Below are 27843 nucleotides of genomic sequence, written 5' to 3' on the forward strand. Positions count from 1 at the left end.
TGAAGGATAAAAAAAAAAATATAAAGGATAAAAAAGGTATGAAGAATAAAAGGATAAAGGATGAAAAGGTAAATTATAAAGGATGAAAAAGTAAATTATAAAGGATGATTATTTTGCTCTCTCAAAATTAAAATATCTTAAAATGAAATTTTAAAGGGGGAAAAATATCCTGTATACTAGACATACATAGTCATTGAAGAAGTTTTGATATTATCTGAACTAAGAGTTCTGTTAGTCTACGTTAGAGATCTTTGGAAAGATGAGGCAGGTATTCAAAATAGTATATAATATATGAAACAGTACAAGTATCTTCACTTAAAGTCATCCACTCTGACTAGAGAAGCAGTTAATGTATTCAGAAGACTGAAATCTTATTCTTTTCCACAGTTCCTTCCCACTTGGGATGATGTGGCAATGGGATGCAAAACCTTAAATATCTATCTACAGTGCCTGTATAGAGCTGTATAGGATGGTCATGGAAATTTCATAGCATTTTTTCAATGCAAAGATCTGGTTTCTGCTTAAACTACTTTTGTATCAGAATAAGATAAAAACTCCTCTGTGGTTATCTGATTTTTTTTTTCATGTAAATGTTCATTTTTTATAGTACTGTACTAACTGAAATCATGGCCAGATGTAACATTTAAGACTAAATTATATATTTTAATTGGTACTAACTTAACATCCTGTACTTCTTAACACAGTTTACCTTGGAAAACATGCCTAGAATATTTACAGAAATATTAGAGGTTGACATTTCCACTGCAATCTTAAGTCAAGTATGTTCTAGAAAAATTTCCTTCAAATCTAATTCAAATACATGCAAATGAATCATGGTTTTATATCTTTAAATATTATTATGTAGTTTAAATTAAGGCTGCTAATGAAAGGACTATTATTCTTGAGACTGATCTTAAGAAAAAGAACACTGGTAGAAAGAAATGCTAATCAAAAGGAAAGCTCTGTCCTTACTATTAGAGCTATACAGTTACTACATATATGTTTAGAAATGTAATTTAAAAAAATCTGAGCACTTACATCTTAACTTTTGAAAAGATTTCTAACTTCTCATATTTCTGAAAAAAGCAAGGTATTCGTTCATTTGTTTAAATATTTATTGAAGAATTTTACTTTTGTAAGTTAGATTTAGCATGTTACAACCTAAAGCCTTGATTTTCAGCTCATGTTTCTGTTTTCCAGACTTCTGTTTCATATCCTTACCCTTTAGCAATGAAAGTATTAGGAAATCATGCTGAGGTGTGTTTTTGCATGAGATGGCTACACTGGTGGAAAATGAGGAACTGGATAGTAAGGGAAAAATACAGGCACACTCTGCAAACTGAAGTACAGAAATAGATGCCCCTCTTGGGGATTCCCATCCCTGTAGGAATAGGGAATCCACTGAAGTTTAAATCAAGACTAGAAATTCACTGTCATTAAAAAAGTAAATAGAGAAAGAAAAGAAACAAACAAACAAGGACAAAAACAGATAACAACAAACTGATTAAATAGAGCTATTGCCAGCCCTGGCAGCACAGTCCTGCACTTCAGTATCGTGGTAAATCTTGGAAGGGAATAGATGCTAAAAATAGCGAGCACATTATAGGCATACAGTTCTGACTGCTGCTCTTCCTTGAAACCCTTGCAAAACTTTGCAACCTTGATTCATTATGACATCTTTTTTAAAAATGGCTTATACTTTTCAGGTTGTCAGAAATTAATTATTTTGACTAAAGAATATTTTCTCATTCCAGAAGAGGACTTGCAATAGCAAGATCAAATTCCACGCTAATCTGAATTCAGTGGAGCCTGAGATACTGGTCTAACTTGCTTTAATTAATTAACCCTTCAAAAATTGCAGACCTGAATATTCAGTTGAGAGAGCAGTTAATGTCTAAAACAAATTATGTCAATATTCTGTTATGTTTTATTCATATACAACTTCACATAATGTAATTAGAAATTAAGGGCATCTAATTCTGCCATTATTTACACCCTGCATGTTGCACATTTCACTGACTTAACTTGAACCTAAAAGAATTAAAGATACAAGACTTATTTCAGTTACCTGAATATGATGTTGTTCTGCATACTTCCAGTGGGAAGAAGTGTCAGAAACTCTGTGGCAAAGTATGGCATGTTGAATGAAAATCAGAGAATGCTAAGGGAAGGTTATATTGCTGTAAAATAGTAACATAACAATCTTTATAATCTTTCTCTAACTTTCTATAAATTTACTAAGAAAATAATCACAGGAGGGAAAATTAAAAGCTGTTCATTTTTAAAATGAAATTATGATATGCAATTCAGATTTCTGAATCCATTTAACATTGAAATCTTTGTCATTTGAACCCTATCACTGAATTGACTGTTTTCTGTAATTTCCATGTAAGTAGCCAAAACAGAGATTTCATCTGACAGCTTGACATATTTTACCATCTCTTTAACTACTGTTGACAATTCATGATCAGTAATAATCATTATTAGTATGGATATAAAGCAAATCCTTTGACTTTCATCCAAAATCTCCATTACAGTAGGAACTGTGACAGTACAATGCCAAACACCAAACTTTTCTCCAGGGCTTGATAAGTTGTGTTTCTGTAACGACAAATATATTTTTAATGGTTATCATTTTTTTCCCAGATTATATTATTTAACATGTACCTTGATTGCTTAGGTGAAAAATAGCATGTTTAATAATAGTAGCATTTCTCCTGGGAATGAGTCATATTTGTCAAGTACCTTAGCTAGCTATCAACATTAAAAATTCTGATTTGGTTTGCATTTGCATTTCTGTTTTTTTTGTGATTTTTACTAGGTATGACAAATGAGCACCAGCCAATCAATACAAGAATATTTAAAATCTATATTTGAGAGGGAAAAGTACAGTTCACTGTATGCATTATAAATAGGGCTATTTTTAATACTTTAAAATAAATTTAATGTTTTTTTTTAAGGACATATAAGAACGACAAATCTCACATATGACTCTTGTCTGTTTTCAGATGTTTCCGAGTTATTTTAATCCTAATGATGATATAGATTGGCACATATATTTGTTTAGTCCAGCATTTAACATCTACTTGATTGTCATTAATTTAATGCAAGTGTTTGTAAACCAGTAATTGTGTTTTCTGTCTAATATATTCCTGGTATTACTATACTGTCATATTAGTACTATAGTGAGATATACTATAGATAGCCCTTCTACTTACTATTTTTCTCTTTCCAGAATGTTATTCATTCTCTGAGTTTAGTCAAGCTCAAAGAATTCTCCTTGGGCATTGACACTGGAGATACCACCTATACTTACTATGAATTACTTAGGAATTCCGTAATCTATACTCCAACAGTAAAGCTAAAAGTAGGTCAGTATGACAATCTGTAATATGAATATTATGATATCTTTGTTAGAAAAATTTCTGCACTGCTTTTCAACCTCTCTCACCATTGTATCACAAATTGGCAAGCTAAGGAGGAAAGAAGGGAAAAAGGGTTATTAATCATATGATGAAAAGGAGCAGATGCGTAACTCCAAAACCAAATATATAGAGAATCTTTAAACCATGGAGCCAACAAAGCCTTGGCTTCTAAAAAATTGCACCTTAATTTGGATTCTCTAGTATCTAATTAAAGACAATTGCTACTCAGTTCTGTCACTGAGTTAGAACTTCTTTAATATTTAATATTCTTTAATATTGTGCTCTGGTATATATTGTATTGTGTCTACTGACTGGAGCTCATGTTTCTGTTAATAGGTGCTCAAATAGTTTCTCTCTTCTGTACTCAGATTGTCAGTTATAAAACCACTGTATCTTTGAGAAATGTACTTTCTTTTAAATGTGAATTTAAAAAATCATAGTTATCTGCCAGACTCTTCAGTAGCCTCTTCTGTTTCAGCTTAAGAAAAATCTACAGAGTGAATGACAGAATCTCAAGTTTTTTTAATACAAATTTTAATAGCATTTGTATGCCATGGAAATAAACAGATGAAAATTTTTCTGTTCAAGATCTCAGGACTGATTTAATAGTTTGCTGGTAGAGTGCTGTAGAGTAATGACATCCTGTGTTATTTTCAATTCTATACAAACACTTTTTCTACTTAAATTAATTCAAAAGATCCATGGCCATCAAGAGTCTGCACTGATATGAGAGGAAATTATGGATGTATGAACTAAAATTGAGAACTGTTTGATTCATGCAATTATGTTCACCACATACTAGCTATTCATCCTGTTTATAGACTTCATATGAGGAAGGAAATTTAGCCAGAGATTTGAAGGTGATTAACACAGTAGCACAGAACAAGCTTAGAAGGAGTTGCTCAAGTGTATCAGTTGTGTCATGGAAGAAAAAGCACAGATATTTGAAGGTAAAATTGCTTGATGTGTGATGCAGACTGACATTTTCTGGCACATTCGAACTGACAACTTGTTGGCAAATCAAAGATGAGATACAGAATGGATTTATAGTAATAATACTTTAAGAGAGGAAATTAGTAGTTTATAATTATGTGTTTGAATGTGTCATTTGTTTCCATGTTTTGTTTTGTTTAGTTTCCATGTTGAATGGAACTTCAAAATTTGTTTTCTACAAACAAGCTAATGTAATTCCATTCCCCAAATGTTTGCAGGATGCAAACAAACAAGCAGTATAAGTGTGGCCAAAGCAACATTACTGAAAATTGTGTTTTTCACAGAAATTATATTTTTAAGCCTTCATTTGAACGTGTACTTTCTTTGACCGTGTTTGAATCTATTACATTTTAGTAATGATTTCCTGGATTTGCAAATATTTTTGTGCAAGTATGAAAAATAGAAGATTCTGGAACAACCAATAATGTGTCACCTCCTTTCAGTAGCCTATAGCAGTGTCTATACCATATAATGTATTCCTTTTAGAATGCTATAAAGTAGATATTCTCTTCATTACATCTTATTCATTAGCCCAATACAGTGCAAAGTTTCAGATTTCTCTCTACTCTTATTCATATCCGAGTTTGACATGAAACAAAGATATTTTTTTATTATTCCCAGTGCAAAACTGCAGTGGAAATAGGCTATTGTTTGATATTTTTTGGACAATTGGTTATCCTGGGTATCATGGGTGACTCTTTTCTCCTCAGCATCCTTTTTGCTGCACCTTCAAGGATTCTCTTGTGTCTCCCACCTGCAATCCAGCTCTTCCAGTGCCTGCACTTATGGTAGATCTTCGTTGCATGTTTTCTTCATCTATGTAAGTCTTACTATCTAGAAGATTACTGTGGTTTTATCATGGAGATAAATACAAGTGGTGCAAGAAACCCTGTTAAATACATGAATTTTTGGTAAATATTTAATGAAACATGTAGACAAAAGAACCCCAGCATTGCTAACTATGAGTTTAGCACTCCTTAAGATGGTAGATAATATGATTTTTCCCCACAAAAAAATCAAAATTAAATCTCCAACCTTCTGTCAAACAGAACTTAGTCTTTAGAGTGACTTTCAAAGCTGCAGGGTAGTTTTTGTAAATGAATTTCCTTGTTACATGATAAAAATTACAGTGCAGTTCAAAAACCTAATTTAAGATGTATGGACTTTCAGCTCCATAAATCATCCGCTTGTCCTTCAGCTGAAGTGTGCTCACCACTCTCATAGACGGTAATATATTACATAACTATATAAAATATAAGGTGGAGTAACAGACTATTAAAAATCCAATTCAAGACAGGGCTTATATATACATATAGAAACCTATTTTATTAGGGTAACACTATGATGTAGAACTTGAAATTATGTTAAAATTACTTTCAGATTCTCCTTAGAGGTTGAATTCAGTTAAAATTAGAGAGACTTTTAAACATATATAAATGCCTCAGCACATGAAATTAGGTTCTTTTATTCTTGCTGATTACAAAGACTTACTTGTTCCTAGTATACCTCATTATCCTTGTTCAAAACTAGGCTACAGTAGAACAAAACGTGCTGATCTCTTCTCTTGATTTATAAATACTGAAATCCTCTGCAGGATTTCTTTAATGGGGAAGAAGAAAAGCTGTCTTTGGAGAATTCCTTTTCCTCAAAGCCTTGATATATTTTTGGCAATTCCAGGGATGTGTATTTGGGCAAAGAATGAGCATCATCCCAGCTGCACAGTGGTGATATGGATGCATCTCACTATTGAACCACAAAAACAACATGCCGCTTCTCACAGATGTCCTTCATAGTTTCCCATCAGTTTATGCAATATAAGCATGTCACTCAGAAAGTAATGCCTTCTTTTTATTTCCATGGAGACTACAACAGAAACAAAGAGCACAATAAGGCTATCTGATAGAGCACATTCTCAGCTACAGAACTCTCTTCTTCAATATACTTACCATCATTAGCTAAAAAAAATACATTCTGTCATTCACTTCAAAGTAGATACTGAAGAGGACAGGTGAGCTGTTAAAACTATCTTTCTTCTCACTTCATCTGAATCATTTGAATTAAGTGAAATTCTGCTTACTTGTATCAGGTACTGATATCAAGCATGCCTACTGTTAACACCCTCAAACTTGATTAATAATATTGTTCCATCTAAACTCCCATCCACGATCAAAAAATCATAGAATGGATGGGGTTGAAAAGAACACAGTGATCATCTCATTTCAATTCCCCTGCTAAGTGCAGGGTCACCAACCACCAGACCAGGCTGCCCAGAGCCACATCCAGCCTGGCCTTGAATGCCTCCAGGGATGGGGCATCCACAACCTCTTTGGGCAACCTGTTCCAATGTGTCACCACCCTCTGTATGGAAAACTTCCTCCTAATATCTAAACTAAACCTCCCCTGTCTTAGTTTAAAAACCATTCCCCCTTGTATCACTATCCACCCTCGTAAACAGCCATTCCCCCTCCTGTCTATATGCTCCCTTCAAGTACTGGAAGGCTACAGTGAGGTCTCCCTGGAGCCTTCTCTTCTCCAAGTTAAACAATCCCGGTTCCTTCAACCTTTCCTCATAGGAGAGGTTCTCCAGCCCTCTGATCATCTTAGTGGCCCTCCTTTGGACCTGCTCCAAGAGCTCCACGTCCTTCCTGTACTGGGCTGCTCTGAAGGAGATCTTCCCCCAGTTTGTGTAAATATCTAGGATTGCTTTGAGCCAAGTGCAACACACTGCACTTGGCCTTATTGAACCTCATTAGGTTTTCTCAGGCCCACTTCTCCAGCCTGTCTAGGTCTCTCTGGATGGCTTCCCTTCCTTTCAGTGTATCAACTGGACTGCTCAGCTTGGTGTCATCTGCAAACTTGCTGAATTTGCACTCAATGCCATCGCTTATGTCATTGATTAAGGTGTTGAAGAGCACTGGTCCCAAGACAGACCCCTGAGGGACACCGCTTGTGATAAGCCTCCACCCTGACAAGATATTTCAGCTACGTCCAAGGCATAGGTGAGATGAATCCAGACCTATGTGCTTTTCCATCTTTGGCTTGTATTTGCTGACTTTTATCCATTTAATTATTTGTCTCCCATTATTTTGAGCACATATTCAGTCACTACGCTGTTGAATTTTTGTTATTGTAATAGAAGTTCCAAAAATATAGGTGTTCTAATAGGTTCTAATAACTTACTTACCAGCTTCTTTTCTGTCTATGAATCTAGTTGTATGGAAACTGTTATGTCATGGCCTGAGCCAGTGATTGAACACATGGTGAAAGGGCATAGCCAGCTCTATGAGCAATTCACCTATGCAACTGGACAAGCTAAGTGGTAATCATTGTGGTCCTTTTCAACCCTCGCAATTCTATGATTCTATGAAAAACTGCAAGTAATTAAACTGTACTCTCTCTCTTTGCTTCCTGGATGCTTTGCCTACAGCATTAGAGTAAGAAATTTAGTCTCAGAAACTCTCTCAATTTATTTGGTTTATTAGCTTCAATTCCAACCGCATTGTATTATCTCACAGTCTACTATTACATTCAGTAAACTAAGTTTTTCCTGTAGTTCACTGCCTCTGTTTTCCTCATCTAGGCCCATCTCCCTACCTTATCTGTTCCTCCCAGCCCTTCCGAGCATTTGGATCTGTAGGCCACTTTGCACCCTCGTCATGGACTCTAGGCTGAACCAGGTTGAACTGTGACAAGCTTGTAAACAGTGAAATCAAAGCCAGCCCATACAGTAATGGATCACCTAATGCAAGGGGAGAAGGGTATTTGGCGCCGGGGGAAAATGTGTTTTATTGAAGCAGCTCTGTTTTATGTTACAGTCCCATCTGCCTGTGCTGGACTTTGGATGGCATCCGAAAGTGCAGGCAAAAACAATGATCATTCCAAAAATACTTCAACAGATCAGCTAAATAGTCTGTCCCAAAACAGATGGCACTAAAATATATATAAATATATATGTGTATATATATATATATATATATATATATACACATATATATATATGTGTGTGTGTGTGTATATATATAAAATCCTTCTCTCTATCCGGATAATTACTCTTTTAATAATGACAAAAAAAAAAAAAAAAAAAGATAAAAAGAACAAACAACAACAAAGAACTGCTCACAAAGACTTTGTAGTAATAGATGCTAAATTTTCCATTTCCAAAAAAGGGGGGCTCTACTTGGTTTTATTTATCTGTCTATTTATTTATTTATTTTTAGATTAAATGTGGTCAATTCAGACTGCATTCATTAAATTATTTCACTATGGCATAATATTTTAATATTATAATGTGAGCACTAGGAAAGCTTTCCCATATTTCCTTGTGTAAGATCATCCATGTGGAAGAGCAATCCATTTGCCCAAATAAATACCTCTGCAATTTTGATAACTGACAAGGATTTTTTGTTTCATGTATACAGAAACTGCTACAGTGTTCATTTTTTTGAGGTATAAGTACTTCAGTATCTTTCTATGAAGGATTTAATTGGTTCTTCAGTGTAGTCGTGATAAGTTAATTAGTTTCCCCAAGTGTACAGCAACTGCATAACCACCTGTATTGAGTAACTGTGAGTTGATTTGATGGCCTGTTGTTTTTGCTTTCTTTCATAAAATTTGAATTTTGTTGAATTCTCATTACCTTCACTTTCAACTTCTCTCAATTTCTCAGAAAAATATAGAAAAACTAGCTAATCAGTTCCAAAAATATTTAGTCTATTTACCTATAGCTTCATATACTCTTGGTAAAACAATGGGAAAGACATTCTGCCCAAATTCTTATGATCAATCAATCCAATAACAATAACAAAAAAAAAAAAGACATGCTTTTTTACTGTTAAGTAATAGAAGATTTCATAAGGTTCAGTTATGAGCTATTATTTGATCATTCTTAAGTATTATTACTTTTTGATTTAGCAAATTGACAGTGCTATACTGTGATGATAATTTCCAGACTTGTTGCCTGGATTGTGAGATAGGTATGAAATTTAAGATTTTTTTTTCCCCTCATCATATGATGATGTTCAGGAAGAATGTTATTTCATTCAGTGGAGATGCTTTAGTGTAAAATTATATGTTGATCCAGCTATTAATTGTTGCTTCCAAAACACAATGACCCTATTTAATTGTTATTGTTGCAATTGACTTTGGTATTTTTGTATTTCCCAAAAAGCACAGGAAGTACTGATGTAGCACTATAGAAATCATGTGCTGGCAGTATATTATTACCCTAACCTTGTGGAAAATGTGCTGACTCATGTCAGCAATGTTTCCGATCTGGAGGACACATCTACCTTGCCAACCTATGGTTCCAGATCTGTGGATCTGTGGCTCATGTGCAGTACATTACTGGAATAAACAACTCCCTACATTTACATGCCACATGTGACATTAAAGTGGGAGGAAGATAATAAAAAAAATACCAGCAAATACATCAGTAACTTGATCTTCTTGTACTGTTTAGTAGTAAGAGTGACTTGGTCATTCTGAGTAACTAAAGCTTTCTGATCAAAATAAATGATTAGCGCCAGTCTCCATCTGCCCTCTACTTGCTTTACTAATTTCTAGAAGGGAAACCATGACTTCTTTTGGGGAAGAGGAGAGGAGAGGAGAGGAGAGGAGAGGAGAGGAGAGGAGAGGAGAGGAGAGGAGAGTTCACTGTCTTCTTTGGCTTTGTCTGACAGCTGAGATTTACTAGCACAGTTATTAGCTCTCTTAATTGCTAGAATGTGCCTGTTCATGTTTTACTGTTGTATTTTAATTTTTTTTTCCTTCAGTCCTCTCTTCTTCAGCAGGCTGGAAGATCTTTAATGTAATTCTGGCCTTTGCATGCAATACTGTGAACAGATTGGTGTTGTCGGGGAATTATATCCAATCTGTGTTGAGCTTTGAAGAGGAATTGTTTATGATTAGGCGATTTACACTTCAAGAGGGCAGAAGATGGCAATGCCTATAATTAGAAGGAGGGAAATTTATCTCCCAACAGCATGTTCCTCCCTCTGAGCAGAGCCCTAGAGTCAAAGAAGGGCAGATGTAAACACACTTCTCCTCCAAGCTGGCTGATTCTGCACCTGCGTTTGATTGAGTCTGGGTTGTTGCTGCCAGGAACAACAGTTGGACTTGAGCCTGGTTAGAAAAGGCAAATTCTGTCATCACTATCTTTGCTTAGCTTTTCTGATGTGTTTTCTAAAATATTCTGTGGAAGTACATCTGCTTCTTCTGACTGAGTTGGTCAAAAGTGCATGAACAAACTACAGCACCTTACCTGTTCTTGATTTTGAGTGGTCATGGCTCATGCACAGAATAGAAAAGAAATCAAATAACCCTAGAGTAATGCTAAATGATGTATGTGTGAAACTGAACAGAGACATTGTTGATGCCCCAAACCTTTTCCTTAAATCTGTGCAGCTGTATCACACCCCTATTCTTTGCCTCTAATTCTACTGTGTATCAGCACTGTCTCTAGGAGGGAACATCAATAAGCAAATTAGATGTAAAAACCTCTGTTCAGCAGTCCAGAAAACTCCAGTGATGATGGGGTGCCTCCCAGAACATGAAATGTAATCTAAAAAAATCTTTTTTATAAACGGGGACACTGGGCAGTTCAAATGTTTTTTTCAAATGTTTCTAATTATTCAGTGCTTAATGACATTTCTTAATGGAGGAGTGCAACTAATCCACAGATTAAATTATCGTGCACTTGAAAAAAAAACCTCTAAGAACTTAAAAAGCTCAGAATTTATCTCAGCTAAGCTTTTGAAGTGATAGAATTGTCCCTTGACTCAATTTAAAAGTAATAACAAATGTAATCATACATGTACGTTGAAATAAAAAAATGACAAGCATAAAAGTATAAATGGCAAATAAGAAGGTTTTCTCATAGGCACAAGTTATTTTGTTTTGTTCTTGCCATGCAATGAGCTGATTCTTGCTGAGCTTTTTTCCTGCTCCTTCACTACAACGCTGAGAAAAATAAATCCTTTGGAAATCCATTAAGAATTGCATTTATGAATTGAAAGAAAAAAGTATGATGCCAGACCAAATCTCTATGACTAAGAAATCTCAACTGATCCCCAGTACTTTTGATCTATCTTATTTTCATCCAATTCAAAGCTACTGCCATCCAAGATGCTGTTGTGAAGGAACAAGGGAAGGTTACACAGTACTTTTCTATTATTGTAATTATTACATTATATATTTTTAAACAAAATCATTATGTTTGTTTTAATTTAGCAAATAGTTTTTGCAATAAACACTTGCAAAGGTTTGTAGAACCTTTCTAAACAATTTTTTCAGCTTTTCTTTTTTTTTTCCTAACAGTTCCTCACCTAATAAATGTACTGTAATTAGTTTCCATTGTTCACAAAGGATTTTCTGCACAATGTGTTATAGCCATAAAAGGGCCTGATTATTTGGAACTCTTATAAAGGACAGCACAGCTGTTCAGAATGTCTTCAGCCTCCATGATGCTCTGCACTAGGACATAGCTTTAGGGATTTAGTTAATCTCTCTGTCAACTGTTGTCCAGGAATGTTATGTTCTTTGAGTTTAAAGATGGAAAAGAATCTGTTTTACAAAGACTCTGAGCCTTGACAGGAAAGGACAGGTAATTTCCTAAATATGTACCTATAGGGAAGAAACTGCATGTTGCTGATATTCCTTTTATGTAAACAGTGAGATAGAGACTGAACAAGGGAGCAGTGTAGTTAAAATAGTGATTCTTCCATAAGGATTGAAGATTTTTTTTCTCCTTAATTTCTGCACTTTAGAAACACAGGTGAGAAGAAAACAAATTGGAAGTAGTAGTTTGATTGTTTTTATAGAATCCTTAGAGTTAGAAGGAACTTTTAGGGGTTATCTAATCCAATTCCCCTGCAATGAGCAGAGACACCTACAGATAGACCAGGTTGCTCAGAGCCTGGCCCAACCTGGCCTTGAATGTCTCCAACGATGAGACTTCCACACCTCTCTGGGCAACCTGTTCCAGTTTTGTCAAAGACTGTATTGAGTACTTGAATGTATTTTCAAAAATCTTTTGCCAGAGGAAATAAGTGAAATCAAAGTTTAAAAATGTGCTGTGGAAATCTTACTTAACATAGCAATATATAATTCATTTAAATGATAATGTGTCTAAGTTTGAAGAAAAGCTAAACAACATTTCTTTAGATCTTTCCCAAAGTGGATGTTTTTAAACATATTTTCTTTGTGGTGAGAGTCACGGAGCATTGGAATGGACTGCCAGATTGCTGTGAAGTCTCTTTTTCTGGTGATATTCAAGACCTGTCTGGATGCCCACTTGTGCAATCTGATGTAGGGAGCCTGCTTTGCAGAGGGGTTGGAAGCGATCTCTGGATGTCCCTTCCAACCCCTGTTCTGTGATATCTGTACCACATGAGTATGAAAATATGTTTCGAAGAGTTTTCATGTTTAATAACAGAAGTAGATTACAAGAGAAAAAAAACTTGTCAGTTCTGTTGATCATAATTTAAGTGATACATGCCTTTCCTACTCCAATAAGTTGTCAAAATCTATCAGCAAGGTCACCATTTTCAAAGTTTAGGTTTCTTCTGTCAGCAAAACTGACTTAAGCATATTGACTCCTGCTACTGGATTAAGAAACATTACAGACATTTTCAAAGCCAGGTTTTTCATGGTAGTTAAGGACAGGAATTTAAAAAGCAGAATATTCCTACCTTCCACTAGAAGTTCATCTTCAGATCATTATGTTTGAAAATAGTGATATCTAGTGATTTCCTATCAGCACATTTTTGTTCCCGTTAACACATTGCAAATGAGGATAAAAACTCTGATTTTTATTTTTATTTTTATTTTTTTTAAATTTCATTGACAGGTGAAAAATATTGGACAAATATTGGAGTAAAAAGCTGGAAATGTGTGTAATAGAGCCTCTGGTCAATCCTGAAATAATGCAGAGTAGGAATTTCTGAATGTCATTAGTGTGTTTTCATTACTTTGTGGTTGCAGTTTCACTTCTGTGGCATTCTGTTTGGCTGATTTGTGTTGTGCTGCAGGAAGCAGTATAGAAGCTAGTAGTCAAGCTCCTAATCAGTATATACTCCAGCATGGAAATTAGTTCTCTGATATTAAATTCTGTAGGAATTAATGTTGTAATAGAAAGTTTGGATTCAGACATGTTATAAAATAGTCACTAGTTACTAGTACCACTGTACATAATGTATCCTATTTTTTCCTCCTCCTCTGGCGCACAGACTCTACCTCATTACACCAGCTGTAGGGGTGTAGGGCTACATTTTCTGTGGGGAATTAGCTCATATCTGGCACAGGCATAGTACCCGTAGCCCCTTGGCTTTGAGGATGCTTTGACTTGCTCTCCTGACACAGTACTGGCAAAATTTTGACTGTCAGTGCAGCACTGGAGCTTCTCTGTGAAGCCAGAAGCTGGAGGGTTGTGCCGAGCAAACTGTGTGATGCCAGCACCACAGCAGGAGGGACAGGAGAAGAAAAAAACCTTCAAGATTTTCAGTGAAAATCTGTGCTTGGCATTATATACTCAGCATTCAAATGCATAGTGAATATCAGGTCACATTCATTAACTTAGGCTTCACTTCAACATGCTGATTAAACACATAAAACAAAGGAATATTGCCCTTGATTTCAATTAGATCATTCAATATAAACCTAGGCAAATGTTATTCATTGCTGTGCTAGGGCCATTGCTGTTTCATATAATAACATCTAAGCCTTCATCTGAAGGGATAGAAAAGGGTAGATAAGTCTGTCAGCTAAAACATACAAAAAAAGACACACTCAAATTCAGGATTCATCTCTTGTGTTTATTCTCTGTAGGCTGCAAACACAACCTAAGCTGCTAAAATGATAAAAGAAATACAGTGTTTATAAGGGTTAGATATTGAACTGACTTCTGGTTCATTGTTACTCTTCCACTGGGAATAGAGGGAAAATCACACTGGCAAAAATGATGAATCAAGTGGTCATTCTGGATGTATCACTGATCTGTGAATGATCCATTGAATGTGTTTGTTTTGGCATTTGCCAGCATCCCCACTGTGGATCACCTATAGCAGCCAAACACAGTGGGATGCTACACATTCTGTTCTTCAAAAATTCAGGGACAAATTTCATCCTGGCCACTCAGAGGCAGCAGATTTCTAGGAAGAAATTGACTTCAGTGAGCTTATCTTGGACTGTAATGCCTACTTAAAAGTGGAGTGTCTAAGTTTCATTCATTTTTTTTTTTAAAGTAATTGTCATCATTGTCTTCACATTTTCTCAGAAAGCTATTAAAAGCCCTTTCTGACTCTTTCATATTCAGTCATTCGTCTTGCAAAATCATCTGCTTACTGCGTGTTTATGTAGTGGCATGAAAGACTGTGAAAAAGTGAAGGCTGAGGTTTTAAGAACTCTGAAGAACTCTGAAGATGCCATGACCTGATTTTCTTTCAGAACTGAAACAAACATTATATGGGGGAAACTGGAATGAGAAATGGTCATAAAGAAGGTGCAGTGATGCATGGGAAAAAAGTTGTTTTAAGCTGAATGGTAAGAAAAAGAATGATATGAATAGCAGAGTCTATTTTATAAGCAGGGATGAGCATACCAGGGATGGACTTAGCCAAAAAAAAAAAAAACAAAAAAAAAACAGAGTTCAACTCATGATGAAAAAGCCATGTTAATAGGAAAGGTAGAAATGTTACTTGTACAGGTAATATCTACACAAAGAGCAGCCTGGAAGCTGGACATGCTGGCCAACAAATGAAAACAAGATGAAAATTATTTTTAAAGTCATGGGATCTGTACTGCTGAAGCTTTTTAAATAGATATGTCTCCTTTCTGCAGGGTGAGGAACTATGTAATATGGGCTATTTCTCACAAAGAACAGTGAATTCTTGAATGCAGCTGGGGAACAGAAGAGTACATTTACAATAATTAAATTGACTTTTCAGAGCTCTTTGAACAGGAAACTAAATCCATAAATAAAAAAGTGCAATAATAACAAAAAAACCAATGTATTTGTAAAAAAATATAAATAATATTCAAAACAACAGACAAAAAAAAAATGGTTAAGATACTAAGTAGAATTAACTACGTTTAAAAATGCCACTGATGCTTATAGACAACCTAGGAAAAAGTAAAAGGGCTTATTTTCTAAAAGTTGCTGAGCGTGTTGCTAGCTGTATAAAATCCCTACAGATAGCAGCATGATGCTTTGCTCAATGTAATGCATTTTATTTGGAAGTGTAGGTTTAAAAAATGAAGAAGTGTGATATGAAAAGTGGAGTAATTACGTATGTGTGGAGTATCCCACGCCAGATGCCTAGCAGTGATGATGTGTATTTGATTAACAAAATATATATCTTCAAAATTTATATAATCCAGAAGAAATGCTATTCTTACCCAAGCATATTTTGGAGCCTCTGATCAAACATTGGGAATTTTTATTTGGCGGTCTGTTTTTTTTATCTGTTTAACCTCGTAGCAAAGGAAGTAAGATATAGTTGAGGTTTCCATGGAATAGATATCTCATCTGAGACCCTGAACTTAAAAGAGGAACAAGTAAATATAATACACTTTTTGTGCATGCTGTTGATCAATTTTGGAAACTTATTAATTCAGTGAAAACAGTTATTTACTAAATAGAAGGCAAAAAATGTGGTGGTTTAAAATGTCACCTAAAAAATGAATATCTTTTGGATCTCTCTTTGCTTGTGAAAAAGCAACAACAACAACAAAGATAACTATTGATACAAGGGGAAAAAAAAAAAAAAGCACCAATTCTTAAGCACTTTGGAAGCTGAAAGACATTTTTGATACTGCTGGGAAATTTTTAATACTTTCTGCTATGAAGAAATGTTGAGGGAACGGGGCTTGTCTGGCTTAGAGAAGAGAAGGCTCTGGGGAGACGTCATTGTGGCCTTCCAGTACTTGAAGGGAGCGTATAAACAGGAGAGGGAATGGCTATTTAAGAGGGTGGGTAGTGATACAACAAGGGGGAATGGTTTTAAATTAAGACAGGGGAGGTTTAGTTTAGATATTAGAAGGAAGTTTTTGACACAGAGGGTGGTGACACATTGGAACAGGTTGCCCAAAGAGGTTGTGGATGCCCCATCCCTGGAGGCATTCAAGGCCAGGCTGGATGCGGCTCTGGGCAGCCTGGTCTGGTGGTTGGTGACCCTGCACTTAGCAGGGGAATTGAAACGAGATGATCACTGTGTTCTTTTCAACTCCATCCATTCTATGTTCTTTTGATCATGAATGGGAGTTTAGATGGAACAATATTATTAATCAAGTTTGAGGGTGTTAACAGTAGGTATACCAATACAACTGTTCCCTTACAACTCTGCTGACCACAGATGGAAAGTCACTGCTTCCCAACTTTGAGGATTGGGCAGCCCAGGATTTGTCATCATTAATATATACTGAGACAAAAAAGGCATTGAATGCCTTTGCCTTTTCCTCCATGATTGGTAGATGGCCATTCACTTCAAAAATTTTGTTTTCCCTTTAAATCATCTTACAATTGAAGAAGACTTTTTAATTTTCTGACACCACACTGGCCGGAGTCAATTCAATCTTAATAAGTTATCCAACTTTAATGACCTTTGTTGACATTTCTTTGGAAAGGACAAGGTGATAGTTTTTTCTTTTGTAAAGCATACACAAGATATACAGAGTGAATAAGTGAATTTTGACTTTCCCAGTTTCATTTTCATTTTTTGCTTAAACTCAAGAAAACTAATTTGTCACATTTTTTCCCAAGCTGATTTTTTTTTTTTTTTTTTTTTTTTTTTGCCTCCTGTTAAGTCAGTTCTCTCAGCTTCTTTGTAATCATATCCATGATTGGCTTTCCCTAAGGAATAATGTAGCTTCTTTCTAGTGAATGTTAACTAGTGCAGTTATATTCTCAAATACCATAAATTTCTACTTAATTCACTAAATTGTCAATAATTGTGAAGGATAAGTGAAAAAGAAAAATATTTGCTGTCATGGATTGTTTAGAATGCAAGCTTTTATTATCAAAGGCTTTCTGTGTGTACTTGAGTAGTGCTTGGCACAATAGATCTGTGGCATTCATAGCACACTGTACATATATTAGTACCATGTCCATTTCATTTCTGAGACCTGATACATTTTTGAGTGCACAAGATCTTACCAGTGATAATCTTAAGATTTAACTGTGGGGAATTGTAGTCTGGTGCACAAAAACAGACAGCCTGAAATCATTGACATCTTTTCATTACCAGAAGGTAAACTTGTATTGTAAAAGAAAAACATGATTTCTTTTTTTTCTTCAAACTACTTCTTCTAGAATTTTTTTATAAAGACGTTCAGTTTGGTTATGTTTCACGGCTGAAATGCTCCATTTTCAATGATTGCTTCATGAATGACATGGTTTTCATTTTTGCAAGTTCACTACAATGTTGAGCTATATAATACATGAAAAAACTGACAGTGGTTATAAAAGTATTTTCAAAAGCTAGTGCAAAAATTAAAAATTTCCTGAAAGGTTTCATATATGATGTATTAAAAAAAAAAAAAAAAAAAAAAAAAAAAAAAAAAAGAACTAAAATAAAATATTTTACCTATACTCTGAAAGAAGTTTCCTGGTAGGAAACAGGCAGAGAAAATTGAGAGAGAAGTTTTAAAACTTTGGCTTATGTATCTATTTGCAAGTTATGCAAACACTCCACTTCTCTAATAGAAGAGTTAAATTTCACTTAATCAGGAATAAATCCTTGCAGATAAGGAGATAATTAATTATATATTTATGTCCTGATGATTCATTAATCCTTATATGGCCATTATTACATGTATGGCAAAATCTTCTAAGTCAAAATTAACTTCTGAGAAGCCTGCAGGAGAAAAAAATTTCATTGCAAAATCACTAGCTTTTAAGGGAAAAACTTTATTTGGGCTCAATGTAAAAGTTAACAGTCATTTTTAATACATTTGAAAAGTGCAGCCTATGAAATGCAAAGAAAGATATTTTTAAAAATTAAGCTAGCTGAATTTGAGGAAAATATATCTTTGTTTATTTATCTCATCAATAAAGTAAAAATTATCCTGCGCAAAAAATATTTTTCAGTGTTACCACTGACATTCATTATAAAGGCTTTTTCTGCCTGGAATAGATTTTAATTATTCAATACTAAAGACAAATTGAGTAATTGAGAAAAAAAAAAGGGATATTATTACTTCATATTTACAGTGCAGTTTCAGTCCCCAAATATCCTAAGTGCTTTATTTTGGATAAAAACAGATTCTTATGTCCTGGAATCAAATTATATCTATATACCCTCTTTATATTTTAAATTAAAATTATCGACCACAGAAATTGAGCTAAGAAAAAAAAAGCTTTCAAATAGACTAATAGGAAGTATTTTCCTTCCTACCTTACATTTTGAAATGTCATTATTCTCGGTACAGTGAATGTTTCTTTTTGGATTAGCATATTACAAATATCTGTTCACAAAATATTTGAACTGTTCTACATAAAAACCTGTTTCTGAAACTAAGAGAAAAAGAAACAGCAGTTGTGCCTGCCCAGGGAGGCCGTGAAGTCACTGTCCCTGGCAGTGTTCAAGAGTTTGTAAAAAGTTTGTAAAATTGACAGTACATACATTAATTGTAGCAACTATATAGAGTAGTCAGGAACCAGACTAAGAGTCTGGAGTAACGGATTAAAAACCATGTACTCACTTAAAAGGGGATAGCCTAACATTCTTGTTTAAGTGCCATAAGAATATGACTTTATCTGTAGCTGAATACTATTAGGGACACTGTAGCAGTTGCTGGCATCCTTTACTTTTTTTCTCCATCTTTCTCCTTCAAGAGTTGGCATATGTTGAGAGATCTGATATATGTGAGTTGGTGTGTGTGTTTATACATAAACATATAAATACATAGGCGTATATACACACAATTATGTGTATAACAATTATAACAATTTGGGTAAAGATAATCTGTTTCTAAGACAGAACGGTGATGAAAAGATCTAATGAAAAAAAAAAAGGTATTTACCTATCTTGATTATTTGTTTTTATTGATGAAGTGAAGAATGGGAAATATCAATGTAGATATGAAGTAAATCGAGTACGCTACCAAAAAAAAGCTCTTTTAAAATAAGGAGAAAAGCAAAGCTAAAAACAAACAAGAAAGCAAGACTCTAAATCTTAATTTTCAATCCACAGAGTGGATTGAGAAAGATTTCAACATAAATGAAGTGCGAAAAATTAGATTTGTTTAATTACATCTGGATACAAATTAGATTTAAATTAGATTTGTGCTGAAAAACACAGCTTGCACAGGTAACTGATGTATTTGCAGTTTTCAAATTCACATTTTTTAACAGCTGGGGTAGTGAATTAGTGAAGTACTTAATTATATGCCAAATTACATTGGTTTTATCTTTACTTTGCTAAAGGAGTGAAACTCAAACTGTTCTATCACATTCATTCAACTAAAATGAAGAACTCTTGTAGTGGTTTGCTTTCATGTAAGAAAAATATGCATTTAAATTACCTGAAGATATTGCAGGGTAACTAACTAAATGCGACTAGAATATGTATGTATTTCTCACCACTATAGCAGCAGAATTTCTCTGTGACAGAGAATGAGTGATGGAAATACAGCAAGTCATCCTTTACTCTGATTAGCTAGTATGTTATTGTGGAGTTTCACTCTTCCAACAAATGCAACTGTATTTTACACTTCAAAAATCATAGAATGGGTTGGGTTGGAAGAGATCTCCAAGACCATTTAATTCCAACCGTCCTGTTGTAGGCAGGAACACCTCCCTCTAGATGAGGCTGCTCACAGCCTCACAAACCTGACTTTGAATGCCTTCAGCGAAGGGGCATCCACAACCTCATTGGGCAACCTGTTCCAGTGTCTCAAACTCACAATAAACAATTTCTTCCTAATATTTAGTCTAAATCTACCCTCTTCCAGTTTAAAGCTGTTTACCCTTGTCCTGTTGCTACATGTCTTTATAAAAAGTACCTTCACAGCTTTTCTGTAGGCTACATTCAAGTAGTGAAAGGCCACTATAAGGTCCCCCCAGAGCCTTTTATTCTCCAGGCTGAAGAGCCCCAGCTCTCAGCCTGTCCTCATAGAGGAGGTGCTCCAGCCCTCTGGTCGTCTTTGTGACCCTCCTCTGGACCTGTGCCAACAACTCCATGTCCTCCCCAAAACTGGGCACGATGCTCCAGCAGTGACCACAAAAGAGAAGTGTAGCGGGACAGAATCACCTCCCTTGACCTGCTGGTCATGCTTCTCTTGATGCAACCCAGGGTACAGTTGGCCTTCTGGGCTGCAAAGGCACATTGGTGGCTCATGCTTAAGTTTTCATCAACTGACATATTTACTGTTTTCTTTATTAATGAACAATACATTGTTTTTATCCTTTTTAGAAAAGGAACTTAAAAATTTCCAAAACTTCTGATGACTTATGCAAAAGCTGATAGAAATGTAATAGGCAATAAATGGATACCATGATAAATCTGTGATTGTTGTATTATGACATATATGATGGTTTTTTTTCACATACTGATGTACTCTGTACTGAATGATCATTTCAGATCTTGGGCTTTGGTAAAAATTGGTGTTAAGTATAGGTTTGGACACTCGTTCTAGAAAATCTTTCCTACATTTCCTAAACATATTTCTTGCATTAATAAATTACATTAATAAAACCAGTTAGATTTTCCCACTTTTGTCCAAATTGGGATACTGAGTATTGCAGTATTTTTTTTTCTTTCCATTACTATATGAAAAACACACTTGTTTTCTTTATGTTTGAAAATGTAAGCAGAAGTGTTCCAGGTACAGAGATTATATTAACTCACAAAGGTCATAGAATAAATTATAGGAAACTAAGTAAATTATAATTTCAAGAATGTACTTCTAAGGTTAACAGTACTCTCCATGGAAAAGAAGAGTTAAAAAAATAAATAAAAAAGCAATACAAAAATTTAAGTATGCAAGTGGAAGTATGAAAAAAATGGAAATAAGAAAGAATATATATTGATCAAAGGATTTCTATATTCATAAATGAATATAGTCCAGAGCAGGCTTCAAGACAGCTTGAAACTTGTCTTTGGAAGAGGGACATTCTGGACTTCAAAGTTTCTAATGTACTGTGAAGGATAGATAATTCTAAAAATAAAGTAAAACCTGACAACTTATACAAATTAAGTCTCAGAACAATTGGAAAATATCTCCTAATGGATTAGTTTGGTGACTCAAATAATTTTCTTTTTTAAATAACACATTTTAATGTTTAATGACAAGGCTTTTAATGTGTTAAATAGGAAAGCAAGGCAAAATAAAGAACAAAGGTTCAATTAACCCAGTTACAGAAGAAAACTTATGAAAAAGATGCCAAGGAAGAAATTCAACACCAACATTATTATTTTGTGAGACAAGAGTATGTTTTTATATGGGAAAGTGCAGAACCAACAAGTCACATATGTAAGATTTGCTTATGAGTTTGAGGAAAAACAACTGGAATATGCTTCTCTTGGAAATAGCTGTGATTTGTGACATCCATCAGACATGAAAGTGTGTGTAGGTCATACACTGTCGTCTATATATATATAGGTCAATCCAAAAGTCACATCTCTTATTTATTTCCATGGAAACTACAACATGTACAAAGAGCATGATAACACTATTTGACAGAGCAAATTCTGTGCTACAAAACACTTCTTTATTTCAACATGGTAACCACCAACAGCTGTGCATTTTTGCCAGCAAAGAACAAAACCCTGCACGTCACACTCATAAAATTCTGTGCGGCTGTTCAGAAAGTAGCTTGTCTTTCATGTCATTTTTGCTGCAGCTGAAATACACCACCCACCACCTCATTGTGTTTATGTCCACTGTTTCATCTCCATAAACAGTCAGCAAGTATTGATTAATAACAACGAGTGCTATTTTTTCTGCAAGGTATAACTCAGTGACGCACCTTTGCTTCATACATACTTTCATGTTAGACACCATTTTGTCAGACTTCCTCTCTGCTGCCACCTGTAGCGTGGAACCAAAATGTAGCATATTATCGGTTGGCAGGTTCAAACTCTCCTGCCATACCACCAGCATCCACTTCTGATCTTGTAGGCCAAAATAGTAAAATAGAAGGTATTACCTTTGACACAGCCAAATTGCATATATATGTATATACATGTACTTATGTAGATGTAGTGCCTCAGAAAATTCAACAGAAATTGAACATGTCTATTCATAAGATGAAAGTTAAGTTTTATTATCTTGAAGTTGTACACAGAGAGATCTTCAGATTTTTCAGGTCTAGATTATAATTCTCTTGAAATGAATACTAGTAAAATTCTTTGAACTACTTTTCTTTGATCAAAACAATAACCAAGTGAAACCAAGTTTGTTTAGCCTCAGAAGTGATTTCAAATAGTTTAGAAGAGAATACTGGCCTTAATTTTTGTGTTTGAACTAAAAATTTAAATTTCCTGAAATATTTATGGGTAACGAATTTGCAGAGGTTCTTCTTTACTGTAGTGGCTAACTATTTTGCTAGATATTTTAGAAAGCTGTGAAAATGTGACCAAAATCCTGTTTACATTTACTATACTTTTCTTTACACTTTTCTTTGCACTTCTTTACACTTTACTGAGTAAGGTGGCTTAATAATTTTTTATGTTAGTATTATTTCACTACTTACAAAAAACAAACAAACAAACAAAAAAAAAAAAACAACAAAAAAAAACCTATAAGAAATTTAAGTTTAATTTAAGTTTAACTCAGCAGGTGGCTGAGCATCACACATTTATTCTCTCACAGCCCCTTTTCCTTGTGGAATGAGGGAGAGAATAACAAAAATATAAGGTAGAACTCATAGACCGAGATAAAATTGTTCACTAAGATAGAGAAAAGGAAAAGGATAATGATTATGACAAATGTATATGAAAATGTATTTAAAAAGTTATGCACAGTAATTACTCACCACCCCCCGAACAGTACCCAGCTACCCCTCAAGCAACAGAAGTGAGTGAGATGCCCTTGCACCCCCTTCAAAACTCCTTCCCCTTGAAGTCATGTTTGGAATACCCCTTTGGCAGTTTAAGTCAGCTTTCCTATTTTTGTTCCCTCCCAGCTCCTTGGACCCTTTGCTGTGAATGGCCTTTGCTTTGTACAACACCGCTTAGCAGCAGTTATAAATATTGATGTTTTATCAATGTTGTTTTTCTCCTAGAACCAAACCCAAAGCATCACGCCAGACACTCTGAAGAAAACAATTCCATTCCAGCTGAAATAAGACGAAAACTTTTAATTTCACTTTGTGGTATCAAAAATATCTACACTTTATTTCAGAAGTACACATTATTTCCCAGTTTCTTGCCTGAAGTTAATGACATATTCATTCAATACAAGAATACGCATGATGGTTTATATTATGTCAACTTCCCTTTTCATCTTTCCCTCCCAGTGTTGACTGCAGGAGAAATGTATGTTATTTAAAAGAAATACATCAGTCATGGAAATGGGCTGACTGTAAGTCCTGGCCAATACCTTACAGCTTATTAAACAGAAGAAAAGAAGGCAAGTTTGCTTAGGTTCATTATGATATATCATGAAAATGGATAATAATAATGTATGCCTGTAATCTTAGGCTGCCAATATTAACATGTAAAATTATCAATCATTAATCCATCAAAGAATGCTGAGTTTCTGAGTCTCAATTACTATTGAATTTCTCTGTTTGGAATAGGGACTATAATGAAATAGGCTTAGTGATTGAGTTTAATAGAGCTTCTTCAATAGAGCTTATTGGGCAGTTCTACCAAAAAAACCTTTCTTCATCACCAATAAACCTGAAGATTAAAAAGATACTAGATCATAAAAATAATGAAAGATACCACAACAAATTGACCTCCAGTAATCTGATTATGGAAATCTAATCATAATTCTCATTGTTCTGGAAACAAATAAATCTTGTGCAATTCCTGAAAAAAAAAATGTTTTTCAGCCTTGAACATCTTAAGATTCTTAGCTAATGAACTCCTGATCATTAATAGAAGCATCGTAAATCACTAGGGTAAACCACAAAACCAAAACTGTTTGTTTTAGATTCTTAATCCAAATCCACTAGAATCATCCTTTAGTTCCTTTAACTAAAATGGGCTTTGAAATAGTTTTTCAGGGTAATAGATCACACAGAGAAGCAGCAAAAGTTTGAAATTAATGATCTGAAATAGATAATTTACAGCAGGAATAAAGCTTTTATGATGTTAATAACAAGGCAGATTGCTCTGCTGAACGAGCCTGTATTATTAAAGCTGGTCCATCTGTTCCATTACTCACACCTTTCATATTTCCCTTTGTGTGTGTGTAAGAGAGAGTGTATTTGTAGTTTGTGAGTTTTTATGACATTATGTGTTGCATTTCATTCTTAAAAGAATAAAAACTTTTTTTTTCTGGCACTGAATTCATAAAAGCTTGAGGATTATTTTCTAACTTTGAGAACTACTGTCTACAGTAAGTTGAGAAATAGTTTTCTGGATATACAGGCATGTATATATTACTATTATCAGCTACAGAGCGAAGTATTTATTATTATAAACTTGATTTAGCACAGAAAATAAATATATGCATGACACTGAGTTTAGGAAGAGCCTACTGCCTGTCACATAGTTTTGTTGGGATAAGTGCTGTGTAGCCTTAGTCCTTTACCTCCTTCATACCCTCAACTCATGTGGTGCACTGCTGTATGGCATCACTCTGGAACATAGAACTAACTTTCCTATTTCAAATGATGTGTTTAGGAGCTTAGATAATCCTGCACTGACATGCTTTAATAATTTATGGCTAGAAGAACAGATAGAAATCTGGTCAGACATGTTTGGCAAAGTGTTGCTTGATGAATTCAAGAATTCTGGTGGCTTTCTATAGAGAAGATTATGTTAATAAGCCTTTCTGAAAAATCAGAGCATTTCTACTATGCAGCTAATATTTTACTCTCTCTGTATATAAATATGAATACACGTTTTTTTTAATCCACCATAATGTTTTCCAGCTTAATTCCAACCTGGATCTGAGGAACCTGGCTAAACTTTTTGGGCAAGGTCCAATTGAAAACATGAAGATTAATTTATTTGACAGCCAGTGGTAAATATAGCAAAATATATTTTAAAAACTGTTTTTGCATTGGCTTCCAAAGCATTTCAGCGTGATCTTTGAGGTTATATTTTCATTAGTAATGCTCTTTATTAAACTTCTATTGAGAATAGCTTGACATTTGCATATTTGATTAGAGCATTTTGTTGTTGTTGTTGTTGTTGTTGTTGTTGAATCAGAAAAACAAAACAAAAACAAAACACAATAGTTCGCTATCTCACAAAACCCTATGGAAGGAATGTGAAATGTATTTCTTAGACTGTAAGAATGTAGCATGAAAATGACAAGCAATGTCTTTAAAGTGTCTTCAAGGTTGAAAGCATATTAGAGTAATAGCCATTAGCCTGCCTCTATGTGCCTTTACAGGAATTCTGCAATACAGTATTATATTTGATTACTCAACTAAAAACAGTCATCCATTAACCCACAGAGACACAGTCCCCCCCTCAGTACGCCTAAGGCCATGCCACTTAGCGTGTCCCCATTATTTTAAAAGATGCAGAAGAAACACTAGGAAATACAGAAACATCCTAAGGTCACTCTTTGTAATTTCAATAAAAGTTATGGAAAAAAAAAAAATATATATATATATATATATATATATATATATATATATATATCCTTTGCAGTCAGCAGCAGAATGATATGAAGCAGGAATCTGGCAAATGTATTCAAGGGCATTCATGGGTTAAGCATTAATAATACCAGAAGCAAGGCTGTGGGAAAACAGATAACATCACATATTTCCACTTCTCTGTAAATATGAAGGGATTTCACCCCTCCCCATTCAAAAGTTCCAGATGTGTAAATGATTCCAGTATCGTTAATGGACATTGCTAGTCCTTCTAATCTGAGTATTTTGACTCAAAACTTCTAATAAGGGTAATATGTTGTTGGTTAAAAAGGATACATTTAAACTTTTCCTTTGTTTTAAGGAATTTATTAAAAATAAAGAAATCAGTGCCCTAACACATGTAATACACAGAGAAATCGGAGAGACTCAAATACAGATGTAAATGTAGCTTTAAAAGCTTTAAAATATTCAGTAAACAATGAAGGATATTTCATAACTATCTTTCCAGTGTGGGTTGTTGTTGTTGCTTTCCATTTGTTTGTTTTTCTGTTCTTTTCCTATATTTTCTTCCTCTTTGTGCTAGAAAAGAGTTTTAAAGAAAGGATTTCCAGGTTAGTGGTGGTGTAGTCCACCATCATCACTGCTACCAGCGTCATCATTCTACTTATGGATGTCAGAGTACTGTCAGGAGGAAGTCCTACTGTAAAAGCCATCTTGGCATCATAAAGGGAGTGACAATATGGGCTACAAAATTCTCCCTTTATAAGAGCTCAGTACTGTTTTTTTAAAAACACTCAATTAACATTTGTGCAAATACATATGTAAAATAAAAAATGCTACCCAAGAATCTGTCTTTGTTTCCAATATAGTCAAATATAGTCAATATAGTTTTGTTTTTTTTTTCATTTTATTTATTATTGTTCCATCTTCCTGTCCTGTTAACTTTCCTTGAACCAGGTATTATTCTGTGCAGTAATCACAAGGTCAAAGATCTCCATCCATTTACATAAATTACAATTTTGTTTTCATATTGTCACAACAGAGATGCCGTTTGAGAACATAAAAATACTAATTCTTCGGATATGATATGAACTTTGAAAGAAGCACTTTCTGTTAGTTCTAGTCAATAAAATTTTTGAGTAAAATTGCCAGTATTTTCACATTAAATAAATATTCCATTAACTCTTCACAACAATAAAGAAATTTAACTTCATGTAACATGTACTATATATTTCAAATTTAATTTGCAATTGATTATTACTGTGACTCATAGTAATAAATCAGTAGTTTTCCCGAAGATCTTATTTTTTTTTTCTGCCCCTATATTAACAAAAAAAAAAAAAAAAAAAAAAAAAAAAAAAAAAAAAAAAATTACAGCAAAGTATATATCTCTAAGGGCATATCCAAACTGGAACAGATACTGCATTGATTTTAAAGCAGTTAAAATCTACGGGTATAATTTTAATCGTTGTTCCACCACTTTATCTATATTACACAGACATTACTGAAATGTTTAATTAATTCTTGATTGTAAAACACTTAGGGATCTTTTGAAAAAATATGACATGCAAATCCAAAGCATTATTGTTTACTGTGGTTACATATACAGGTCCTAATATTTCACTTGGTAAAAGCATTAACCATTTTCTTTCTCTTTCGTGAATTTTAGGGGGCCTTTTATTTTATTTTATTTATTTTAATATTGTGTTC

This window comes from Lagopus muta, chromosome 2 (genome assembly GCF_023343835.1).
Source record: "Lagopus muta isolate bLagMut1 chromosome 2, bLagMut1 primary, whole genome shotgun sequence".
NCBI lineage: Eukaryota > Metazoa > Chordata > Aves > Galliformes > Phasianidae > Lagopus > Lagopus muta.